Source organism: Coturnix japonica, chromosome 21 (assembly GCF_001577835.2).
Source record: "Coturnix japonica isolate 7356 chromosome 21, Coturnix japonica 2.1, whole genome shotgun sequence".
NCBI classification, from domain to species: domain Eukaryota; kingdom Metazoa; phylum Chordata; class Aves; order Galliformes; family Phasianidae; genus Coturnix; species Coturnix japonica.
Genome location: NC_029536.1, coordinates 4,503,436 through 4,516,071, shown reverse-complemented (window position 1 = coordinate 4,516,071; position 12,636 = coordinate 4,503,436). Strand labels below are relative to the sequence as shown.

The 12,636-nt window shown below is 41.4% G+C and overlaps 2 protein-coding genes across 4 annotated transcripts in view; one reads left to right on the top strand and one right to left on the bottom strand.

The window, feature by feature from the left end:
* The window catches only part of LRRC38 (leucine rich repeat containing 38), a 67,670-nt gene extending 58,685 nt beyond the window's left edge, over nt 1-8,985 (bottom strand). For all 3 annotated transcript variants that reach the window (XR_004309461.1, XM_015882338.2, XM_015882339.2), the window contains exons 1-3: nt 8,874-8,985; nt 7,278-7,324; nt 6,760-6,817 (exon numbers count right to left, since the gene is read on the bottom strand). The gene's annotated coding sequence lies outside the window, so the exon portion shown is untranslated. The remainder of the gene's footprint in view (nt 1-6,759; nt 6,818-7,277; nt 7,325-8,873) is intronic.
* A 128-nt stretch (nt 8,986-9,113) lies between these two features.
* PRDM2 (PR/SET domain 2) overlaps nt 9,114-12,636 on the top strand; it is a 48,794-nt gene continuing 45,271 nt past the window's right edge. The window contains exon 1 of the mRNA XM_015882332.2: nt 9,114-9,226. The gene's annotated coding sequence lies outside the window, so the exon portion shown is untranslated. The remainder of the gene's footprint in view (nt 9,227-12,636) is intronic.

Sequence of the window (12,636 nt, the reverse complement as noted above, 5' to 3'; positions counted from 1 at the left end):
CCTTCAATAAGTTTTTCCCATCACATCCCAAGCTGTATCCAGGCAGGCAATTCATAATGAGAAGGAAATATACTTCAACTTGTTTTCAAAGTCTGCTCTGATAAAACACAACTGAGGTTATTAAGCATTAAGTGAGACTATACAGTAGGCATGCACCCACACAAGATGCCACTGACTTTAAAGAAAGTCATACATTTCCATTTCCATGCTAATCTCATGTAGTTAAATCTCAGATACCAAAACAGATCCATCCCAGAATCTGCCCACAGTAATACAGTACCATAGAATAAAGCAGCCATGTGTCACCTCCAGCTTAATCTCATTTGGTTTAGCTCTGCTTACAATCAAAAGCTGAGTACAACTAAACCGAAAGGAAAATTAATGATATCACTGTACAAAGTCATGTGTTTATTGTATAAGAGTCTAAAACAAGTTTAAGCCTGGTGTATACTTAATGTCAGTTACTGAATGCTGAATCAGTATTGGGCATTTTTGAAGTACGTAATCCTGGCCCCAAAAGCAGGCTGCATATTTTCCTTATGGTTACTGAAGACAATGGACTTCACTTTAACGTTTTTAAAAGGCACCTAGCTTGTGTCAATGCACTTCTTATCTATGAGTCATACTTCCTGTAGCATTACTCTTGAAAAGAAGCCCTGTAGTTTAGCCAGTCACTTCTGAAAGCTCCAATATATTACATTAACTGCCTTCCAAGCAAAGTGAGGCCACAGGCTCTTACAGATGAGCACATGAGGTTCCATCCCTGAAATACAGTTCACACATGCCTAGCTGCATTCCTTGCTTCTGTTTTCCTCTGTACTTTTACATGATGGCACTGAAAGGTACCCAGACTGCTTGAGGTATTTTGTTTCCATGTCCATATGCACCACTGATTTTTAAAAGAGAAAAAAGATCAATTATACACAAAACTTATCAATTTGCTTGTCTGACTCGCATTAATTAGCTAAGAACAGGTTTAAACTCACACAAATGCAGTAAGATTACAGCTTTTTCCTACTGTGACAATAGGAGAAAACAGTATTTTCAGTTACCTTAGATTTAACAATATCTTGTCTGTACTGGAAGGTCCCCTGCAGGATGCACTCGATGTCTGAACAGAAACATGCCATAAGGAATTATGAATTATTCAACCATTGTAAGGAATAGCACATGTGTCATAACTTCCTTCTGACCCAGCTCAGTTGCTTCTAAATTGCAAACACCTCGAAATGGAAAAAAAAAAAACAACAAAAAAACAAAAAAAACCCACACCTTATTGTTTAAGTTCTGGACATTTGTTAAGCCAGGGATAAGACCCCATTTGAAAAAGGCACAGCATTAGAGCAGATAACTTCTTAGGTAAATGGAGCTCTCCTTGATCAAATACAGAACTCCAGCTGAACACTCAAGTAAGCCACACTTTGCTCCTGCTCCAAAATTTCTCATTAAGGTCTACTTAAACTTCATATATCGACTACTAAAGTCTTTTGGTCATAAGCAGGACTTCAGATTCTGCCCTTTGGTTCAAAGCAAAGATTTATTAATCTTAGGTGACACCAACTGCTACCAGATGGCCCAGGCTCCACTGAAATATAACCTGGAAGGCTTCCAGCACTGGAAACTTGGTATTAAGTACATTGTGCTGTAATAAATCTGAACCTATAAAGACATGGGGACATGAATTCCCCAGACTGAGCTGCAGCACAGTGTACCCATGATATGGCTTAGAGAGAGCAGGAGCTCTGGAGAATCAGAAGATTCTGCCAACATGAAGAAACAACTCCTGCTGCTGCATTACTTTTAATAGGAGCTACCTGGTGGGGTTGTGTATGTGTATATTGGAGGGGGATATATATAGTTGGTTTTTTTTCTGCTTTGGAAGAAGTCAAACAGCACATTGTCCTAGGGCAAATATTTCAGTGAGCTGAAATGAATGAGCTGTGCACACAGAGGTCAGGAGACTTCCTATGAATGTGAACACATCAGGAAACAACAGCTCCATACTTTGTCCAGCTGGCCAGGTTAGAATTTTATTCATCGGGAATAGCATTCAATATATCAACACTTGCTGTTAACCTAAAATCCTTACTCCTGATCATGTTCATTCCTTTATGGTTAGTTTGCAGCTTGGCTGTGAGTCATGAATGTGGCTCTTCCGAACAGACAAGCAGGCACCAGGCTTCCTGTGAGAATGCCAGATGTCACTAAAAAGCATCATAAACATAGTTGTTCCCTTGTATTTGGGTGTGTGATGAAGATATATAGAGGTAATATACGGTGAAAGTAATGACTTGATGAATATTTATGACTCGAGGTGTAAGTAGAATGATTCATACAGCTTTCTTCGTAAGGAATGTTTTCATTCTAAGAATGGGAGACATCAGACAAATGAATTCAATAACCAGAGACAGCCAAACGTTCAGCAGCAAACCATGGAGATCTTAAACTACTCCCATAAATTTTAGAAGCCTTCACTAATAGTTAAAACCCCAATTAAAACACGCAGCAATTGTTGCTTTAGATTCATTCCATATTTTAAAAGTATCTGCAGTATGATATTGTAAGTATCTTAGCTGCATGCTATTTCAGACGTGCATTAAGAAGTACAACCTGCACAGCAATGCCTTCTGCCAAGCTTTCAAACTGAAAAGAACTGATGTATCATCCACAGGAGAAAGGTAAACAAACACAGAGTGTGGTACACACATCAAATGATTTGCCAAGGGTAACAGCCACTGTTAAGGGATAAACCATCAGCATGCAAATCTTTATACGTTAATCCTGTCACAGCTTTGTATTATTTCAGATAAAGTGGTTTCCCATCATGTTTTATGATAACACAATGCTGTATATTCTTTAATATAGTAACAAAGAGCACAGAGAAAAAGCCAATAACCAAACTCACCAGGAGCCCTCGGGTCAGGAATGCACTCAACATTAATGTTTCTGATGAAACGCTTCTCTGTCTAAAGCAATCTCTCCTATACCACCTTATGCTCTGTAGTGTAAGTACTACACTGAAGTCATAATTAGCCTACACCATACCTGAAAACATTGTTATAACTATTTATACTTAACTAAACTATTAGATTGGCCATAAGCATAGACTTTCAGGCAGCTTTTTAAGCTGAAGTATTATCGCTAACATCAAATCTCTCAGCATCTGGTTTTGCTGGATGGCTGCTGACGGGTACAGAAGGTAACACTGGATGTGCAGCTTTATAGTATGTGCTCTAAGTTTGAATTGGTGCTTTGTACATTTCTCACAGCTGCAGCATGGAGGTATTTACGTATAAATAAACCCAGCACCACACTGGCCATGTGTCTTTGTCTAGGCCATGTGGATTTAGGCATCAGACCAAACCCATAGCCCCCCTGCTCTCTATCAAACTGTTGGACAATGCCACAAAGGTCCCCATTCAATCATACGGCTTGTTAGGCTCCTCCAGGATGGAGAGGTCAGATTTTGAGACTGGCAAATGCTGCAGCAGTGAGCGTTCTGGCCAGCAAGAAGTGCTGTGCATTCCATGCATTTTCAAGGTTGTGTTTCCAGAAAGCATTTGGCAAGGATGATTGATTTGGAGAGTTCAAAACCGAGCAGCACCAACCAGAGAAGCAGAAAATGGAAGGAATACAGAAATGTCATTGCAAAACTGGCATAAGCCAGGTTTAATTATTCAAATAGAAGATAATCCAGGAAGTGGCTGCAGTAGCTTTATTAATAAGCAGCCTCTGCTTTATTAGTAAATAGCAAAAGCATTTAGGAATTGTAAATTGCTGCTTCAAGTTACCTCCATGATCCAGAGTGAGACTTCATCTGAGGAAACTACCTTTGGCACCAATGTCAATCTTTCTGAGAAGCAAAGTTATTAATGAGATCATGAGAACACGCTGTTATTAACTACAATTTACATAGAGGCAAAGCCTGCCATCTGTTCATTTAGAACTAGAAGTTCTGGGTTTCAGAAATACTTGACTAATTATGAACTTACTTCTTGAGAATAGCTTTCCCCATGGATTTTTCTAGCTCATTTCCTCATCATTAATAATTAGCTTACTTCCACAATAAGCATGCTTGATTAACTGAGCAGAAAGCAATAGAAGCAACTGAGAGTATAAAGTATACCTGCATTTCAAGCAGAAAACTAAGCAAGAACTACAAGCATGATTTAAGATTTGATATGCCTGACAGGAAGCAACGCTTCCAGAAATACACAAACAATACTGAAAGGAAAGACTTCTCACTGCAGGCTGATGATGCAGATGCACCATGACAGCACACTCAATAGACTGTATTGTAGCACCAGCTAGTGGTAAGAATTAACGAAGGAATATACAAGAAAAACAACGAATGTGCTTGCAACAGAGAAGCTTCAGATTACATGCAGTCTCCTATCCAAACTTTTTCTCATGTTTAAAATGCTTTCAGAACAAAGTTCTGTATGAGTTTCACTGAGCATGCCTAAACCATCCACAGAGCATTTGCAGTGTCTCTAACGCAGCTGCTAAAAGTTAGAAGTGGTAGGAGCAACAACCAAGCACTACTGCTGCACTTAGAGCTACTTCATCCTCACAACCAGCTCATCACTGACAAATGGGATTTAGCCAAACCAAATGTTAAATATTACTTCTATGTTTTCTCTTCCATGCAGCATCACCAGCATTCTCTCTGAGCATAAACTTACCGAAACAAGAAATATGTAAGTGATTAATTCAGCTGTAAATCTCATGATCATTCACTTTCTGGATCCAATCCTACTGAACAAGACAGCCAGGTTGCTCCTGCTCACTGAGATTGAGTGAGTTCTGGATAATAACAGTATTACAGAGTCACTCACGTCTGCAGTAGGTGAAGAATACCACAAGAAAGTAGCAGAGTTATAGAATTAAAGTGCTTCAGACAAGGCTGATATACTGAGCTCTTTTCACCATAAAAAGAACCTACCTTTTCAATGCTGTCTATCTCTTAATCTCACTGGTTTTGGTTACCTTGAAAACAAGATCTGATTAGGCTGCTGAAGCATTTCTCATTCACAGAGGTATGATGTAGGAAGCTCTGTAGAGACATTTATAATTTAAATGAACAGCTTGAGAGCCACAGGATTCATACACTGAAGACTGCTACATCAAGAGCAAGCTGCTGAAATATTTATAAATAATGTGAATTTCTAATGCATTATGAGTTCCAACCAGTGATATTAATCTGTAGCAAAAGCTAAAATACTATTTTGCTGCAGATTTTTGCTCCACACTTTACAGTTAAAAGCTGTATATTAACTGCACCACACTAGTACAGTAAAGTGTAAGTGATTTGGAAGTTTAATAATCAACAAGAATACAGGAGAAAGCACACATGACTATAGGACTTTGGGTGTCACTACCTTCAGAGTATATTATAAAGTACAGAGGTATTTTGTTCAAAGAATGCAAGCCTAAATATATAGAACCTAATGAGTGACAGCTAGTTGAATAACAGCAAGAGCCTATTCACATTTGAGCAAAGCACAGCTGCTTAGAGGAAAAGCGATAGGATATGCCAAAAATACAGCCTGAGAAACTACCACCGAGGCCCCAAGGGAAAATAACTGGAATCCCTGTAGTTCGATGCATGTAATACTGAGCTGACAGATCATACATTATGTATCAAGTTTCTGCAAATCTTCAAGCCTACTTTTGTTTGGTTGAGAGTTCTTGTGACAGCTAAAGGGATTAGTGTTACTAATAGAACCCAATAACCAAGACTCAGATACTTGAAGCAATTTCAAAAGCAAAGTCTGCATTTGCAAGAGATTTGCTATCACACAGTTATTATCTGAGGATGCCCTTATAGACTCATCAAGTACTTGAAACAAGCAGTGTTATATTTGCAACATGGTTTATTTGCATCCTCAATGTGTTGATTTACTCTATTCTACACAAGCTCTAACCCTGTCAATGTAGTATCTGAGAATCTATTGTTACAGCCACATAACTGCCATTCACCACAAGCATTCTTATACTAACCCTAGTGAGACCCATGATTGGCTTGGTGTCTGTCATACACGTTAGTTACTTATTTATTTAATCCTGTACACAATGCAGGCACATTCTTGCATGACAAAATTAGGAGTTTCCCTTCAATGTACAGATGAGCAAGGTTCATACCTGCCCTCCAGAAGCTGTTGTGTCCTTTGATATATTGGCATGAGACACCCAGTGCTTTTTCACTCAGTTGATCAGAACACGGTTTGGTTCTGCTCAGCCAACTGAGCTCTTAGACTTGCCCATATTTAGCAGCACTTGGATAAAGAACTTTTTTCCTGAAACAGCTCAGACCTTGACACACCTTATTTACTGACTAAAATAGCTTCAACACCAAGATACAGAATAAACAATTTAGGAATCAACAGTGCAATTAAGGAAAAGAAAAGCATTCTGCAAGGACCATCTCTTAAGCCTTTAAACCATCATACAACTTCAAACCTCATTTTCAGCGTAAATCAATGAAGACTTCAGCCCAAATCCCAGATCCAGCTTCCCTGATCTCTGAATTCAAGTAAGTCAGAACTCAGCTTACACCTTTACAAGCATTTGGTTTCCCTAACAGAACACTACCACAGCGTAAGAAAGCTCTAACCTCTCTCCTTTGAAGGGTTTAAATTATACGCATTAATTCTTTTCATCTTTCCAATAATACATTTTTAACAAATTCATCCACACTCAGTACAACATTTTGGACTGTTACAATAGTACTCCAGCAGACAGCAGTGCCTTCCTTACCTTTTTCTTCTCACATTCCTTCCACGCTTCTTCATTTCCTCATATTTCTTCTGTCCCCCTGAATTTTAGAAAGAAAGGGAACGTGTAATTCAAACAGATACAGAGTTGTGAATCTCCAGCAGTCAAAAGGAATCGCTTTCTACTCTGTGGATCTTGTCATAGAAAAGCAAACTAATCTTTCCTTAAAATAACTCTAAGTGAGAGTCTCTTAGTTAATAAATTAAATAATGCAAACCAATCATCAAGCCTGTCTTGTCTTAGTAAAATTAGTAGAGCTCTTCAGCTGGTAAGGCTTTTTGTACTTACTCACCCATAACAGTCATCACTGAAGTTCTTAACTAACAGACCTAGAGTACTTTTAGCTCTTATTACTCCAACTCTTCAAGATTTACAGCAATGTAAAACTTCTAAGAATATTAAGAAACTTTTAAAAAATACTGGTTTTGTTACCACAAAGCTATGGCCTTTAATCAGTTGCAGTTACAAGCTTAAGTACAAAGCAACTAGAATAATACTACCTTGTTTCCATGCAGTTTGGAGCTTCAGCTTTTCAAGAATTCTTTATCTACAACACAGAGCACAACAAACAGTTAATAAAACAAGAAACACCAAAAATAACATGAATTAAGGGGCCTTTATTATACATCTATAATTAGAAGTAGGTGATCTTTGAGATCCCTTCCAACCTAAGCCATCCCACGACTCTATAAAGAATTGCAGGTTGTTCCAGCATTACACTGCTAGGCAGGGAGAAGTAAAACAGCAGTTCTGAGTAGAGGCAACTGACAAGTTTTAAAGACCACCCATTAGAAAACTATTCAATAATAAGCATTAAATACTAATGTACACTGAAATAAAAAGCTTTATAAAATCTCCAACTGAGCCAAACATTAAATAAACCTATTTTAGCTATACTGTATTCTTAATCTATTACTAGAGAAAGCCAAGCAAACCCTTTTCCTTGCCCTAGAGGTAATGTTAGCACTCAATAGAAAAGCAATAGAAAGTCTCAGTGTTTCTAGAAAACGGGAAAATTAGTTACAAGACCTAAGAAAATAATAAACCACTTCATTTTCTAAATGGGATTCTTGGACCTTGGGTTCTTCTTGGAACTTTTTCTAGTGTTGTAAATAGGTTAAGTGATTTTTTAATATATATATGGAATAAGTTTTTTACAGTGAGGCACTGCATAGACAGCCCAGAGGTAATGCAGACAACCAAGGACAGGCTGAGGGGCTCTGAGCACTGATGGAGCTGTGGGTGTCCCTGCTCAGTGCAATCAATTTGGACCAGATGGCCTCGAGGGTCCCTTCCAACTCAAACCATTCTACAACTGTAGGATCTTAAGAATAGCTTGATTTGTATTGAGAAAATTTATCCTTCCTATTTGTGAAGTTAAAAAGGTTTGTACTATGTGTAGTGCATGAAGGAGCATCACTGCTCCTTCCTGGTTGGTGGAGTTACACACTACAACCCCAAAACTCTTGTCTTTGCACTCAACATCTTGCTTGCACTTGAAAGCTCATCTTTGCAGCTATCCTTGTTGGAAGCACTGTGGTTTACACTCACAGAATTGAGGTTAGAAAAGACCTTCAAGACCCCAAGTCCAACCTCAACCCACCCCACCTCCCTTCAGGGCTCATAGAGAGCAATGAGGTCTGCTCTGAAGCTGCTATTCTGCAGGTTGAGCACCCCCATTCCCTCAGCTGCTGCTCAGAAGGCGCTATTAAAAAGCACTGGCTTAACAAGAAAGGCTCAGCAGGGATCTTCCTTGTCTGCTTGTGAAGGAACCTCCCTGCTGTGTGCAACAGGACTTTGCTGCTGTGGTACCACAGCTGCTCTTGTACATCCACATCATTAATATTTCTCCTTGATGGGCTTGTGCAATGGACGTGAAATCAAAATAATCAAAGAAATGCAAAGTATCCCTATATTCAATCTCCTACAACTACATTAGCCTTAATGACTCCCACCTGCTGTTAGAAACCAGCCCATTCCTCGGTCTGTTTTACCACATAGTAAATAACACACTCTTACCACAGAGGACAGAAAGCCACCTCTCTATTAAAACAACGATTAAAAAAAAATAAAAACCACACACAAAAGAACATCACCATGAATAGGGAAAGAGAACCTGCTCTCCTCCACAGCTCATTGTCTGGGGATGAGGGCGGATGCTGGAGGCCGCGATGAAGAGGACGGCTCCGGCAGATGGGACGAGCCGAGGCGCTCTGTGATAAACATGGGGGAGGAAAGAGGGGCTCCGGGGGGCGATGGGGGTCGGCCCCGCTCCGGAGGGGGGTCCCGCAGCGGGGGGCACTGCCCGCTGGCCTCCCCCCAACGTCACTTCCGAGGCTGGAGACAAAATGGCGTCCGGACGGTGCCGGAGCTGAGGCCGTTCCGCTCCTTTCTGAGCCGGGGCCGCGGGTGGAGGAAGACGAAGAGGAGGTTGTTGGTGGCTTCGGAGGTGAGAGGGAGGCGGCCCCGAGGGCGCTGCTGTGCCGGAGGGCGGGCCGGGCCGTGGGGGCGGTGGGCAGAGCCGGGGGTGAGGCGGGGAGGGGGCCTGGGTTGTGTGGGGCCGGGCGGGGTACGCGGGTGTCGGTGCTGCGGCCCGTGCTGCTCGGTGTCGTAGTTAATGATGTGGGTGAGTGCACCCTGTGTAAGTTGGCAGGTGACAGAGAGTTGGGGAAAGCGGTACTTTGCTGGGAGGTGGGATGGTCCGGCTGAGGGACCCGGGCAAGATGAGCGATAGGATGAGATTCAGCGCCAACAAGTGCCGCTTCAGTCTATGCAACCCCATGCTTTGCTATAGGGCTGTACTGAGAGAAAGGATTGTTTGGCAGCAACAAGACAGGAGCCAGCAGTGTGCCCAGATGGCCTAAAGGCCATCAGCATCCTGCCTTGTGCAGCCAGCAGGAGGTGATCATCCCTAAGGCTGAGCTCAGTGCTGTGTGCTCTGTTGGGTCCTTCACTACAATACAAGCATGGAGACCCCAGAGTGTGTGCAGAGAAGTGAGTGATGCTGATGGGTCAGTCTGGAGAAGAGATGGCTCAGAGAACTCATCACTCCGTACAGGGACCTGAAGGGAGGTTATGATGAGGTAGGCTCAGCCTCTGCTCCTGCATGACTACTGATAGACAAGAGGTGGTGGCCTCAAGTTGCACCAGGAGAGGTTCAGGTTGGATATTAGGGAAAACTGATCCAAAGGAGTGGTAGGGCACTGGAATGGGCTGCTCAGGAGTGTGTTTGGGTCGCTGAAGATGTAGTACTTTGACATGGTTTAGTGTGCAAACTAAACTGGATGCACTGGAACATGTTGCCCAAGGAGGCTGTGGATGCCCCATCCCTGCAGGCATTCAAGGCCAGGCTGGATGTGGCTCTGGGCAGCCTGGGCTGCTGGTTGGTGACCCTGCACACAGCAGGGGGTTGGAACCAGATGATCATTGTGGTCCTTTTCAACCCAGGCCATTCTGTAATTCCATCATAGAATGTTCTCTTGGTAGCAGTGCTAGGGCCTTGCTGCCCTCTGAGTAACTTCCCTCTGACATTAGCCTAAATCTCCCCTTTGTTAGTTTGAAGCCATCCTTGTTGTCCCATCTCTATGTACCTGTCTTCAGACACATAGTTCAACTCAGTGTTGTCCTCCAGGGTTGGCTGGGTCAGAAGTGCTTCAGCTCATCCACCCTATGGCTCAGAACATAAGAAAGAGGCCAAGTTTGGTTCTAGTGGAACCCTGGTTATGTGGAATAAAGGGCAAACAATCACTTTGAGGTTATAAAAATGATAATAAATAAAAAGGAGCTCTAAATACTGTCCTGCATTGGATGCCAGTGTCTAAAAGCAAGTTCAGATAGACTTAGAGGTTACATTTGTAATAATGTTTTTGCCTGTCCCCAGTCTACAGCTGCTGTTCATGCCATACCTGCAGGTGAGAATCTCCACTGGGGGAGAGGATAGCAATGTAGGCTATGACTTGCAGCAACAGTGCCTCATCATGAGCCATTTGCTTACGTTTGCAGATTGGAGTCTGCTACTTTTATAGGTTATTTTGTCTTTGTTAGAGATTTACAAACAGCCCGAGGTCACAAGCTGGTGCGTGTTGAGTCTCCACACTGGGATACCTCATTCTTTATATTTCCAACTGAGTCTTCGATCTTTATAATTAACAACTCCTCATCTCAAAGAATTGATTATGCTTCGTGCTATCCCCTTTTGATTTACTGTTCCATCGTTGTTAGAGTTCTGTAATTCAGACCAATCTTTTACTCCTGTAAATCATTCTATTTCCTGTACTAATACTTGCTGTAGTGTATTGCCCTCACAAAATCACCCTAGTTCACTCATTCTCCACACATGACCATCTTTCTTTCCATAAGAACACAGCAGTTTTGCAGCATTTTCTATACCACAGTATAGAAAAAATACTCTGTGATTCTGTGAATGCTGTTGTGGGGTTGAAGTGCAACAAGGTAAGCACCCAGATGCTTAAAAACAATCATGATGTTTCATCTGCTATAATTAAAAGCTAAAGCAAAGGGAAAGAGCATTTCCATCACCCTGCAGTTTCCCAGCCCGGAGCCCTGGATGGGAGAAGAGGCTTTTGAAGCTTTTAGGGTTTGTTCCAGCTTTATAATTGATGTGTTTTTACCTGGACAGCGATGTAATGCAGTCCTATTTTCAGCTTCCAAATCAGGACCGATGCTCTCACATCTGTTTCTTTTTCATTCCTCTGAATTGGAAGCGATATTCCTCTTCAAAGTGAAAGAATCACCTCCTAGAGATGATAACTGTGGTTTAGAAAAGCAGAAGGTGGATGGGTCAGCACAGCTGCTGGGAGCACTTACTAAGCCAGTACTTCCAGTATGAAAAAACCCAACCAATCCATAACACAAAGTAACTAATTTTATACAAAATGAGCAATTTTATACATTTTATACAAAATGATACAATTCATTCCAAGGAAGACTTTCCAACAAGTCCTTCTTAATGAATTTTTCAGAGATTAAGATGCAATAAATCTGACTTTTCTGACTTGTTTCTCTGTTACTTCAGTACCTTGTGAGTGTGCTGGGCAATGTTGTACTCATAGGATACACAGTGGGTGGTGGTTTGAAATAAACATGCCCTGATTTTCTGGAAGTTAATTGAAATTTCCTATTGGTAGGTGTTGTGTTGGGGTCACACATCCACGTTTTAGTGGAGATGGAGGTTAAAAATGTAACTTTGTGTTACTGATGCTTTGTTTTCTGTTCTTAGGTCATTTTATGCAGGTAGAACTTAAGTTAGTGAGCACCCACATGGTGTATTTAGGCTGCAGTCGATCTTTTCTTCTTTTTTTGGTACAGTTACAGTCAGCCTTTCTATACAGTTTTCTTCAATGTTAACAAGGAAAGAAAATGGGGAAATATTTTCAGATAGTTTTTAAGTTGCAGAGCTTGCATCATTTACCAGAGCTGCAGGAATACAATTTTAAGGTGAAATGGGTGCTTTAAATTAAATGGGTACTTTTATTAGTAGTTATTGCAGCTTTTCATTTACTGCAGCTTTATTTCTCATCTTATGCTTTTTGGTGAACTGATTCCTCTGGCAACTTGTAGCTTAAAGTATAGAGCACAGTCTGTTGGGGAGACCTTTAATACATCGTTCTGCCAAGGTTGGTCACTTCTTATGAAGGCTCAGGGAGAGGTTTGGATACATACAGTTCTATGGAAGTTGAATAATAATATACATGGAATCACAGAATGGCATGGGTTGGAAATGACCACAGTTCCAACCCCCTGCTGTGTGCAGGGTCACCAACCAGCAGCCCAGAGCCACATCCAGCCTGGCCTTAATGCCTGCAGGGATGGGGCATCCACAGCCTCCTTGGGCAACAT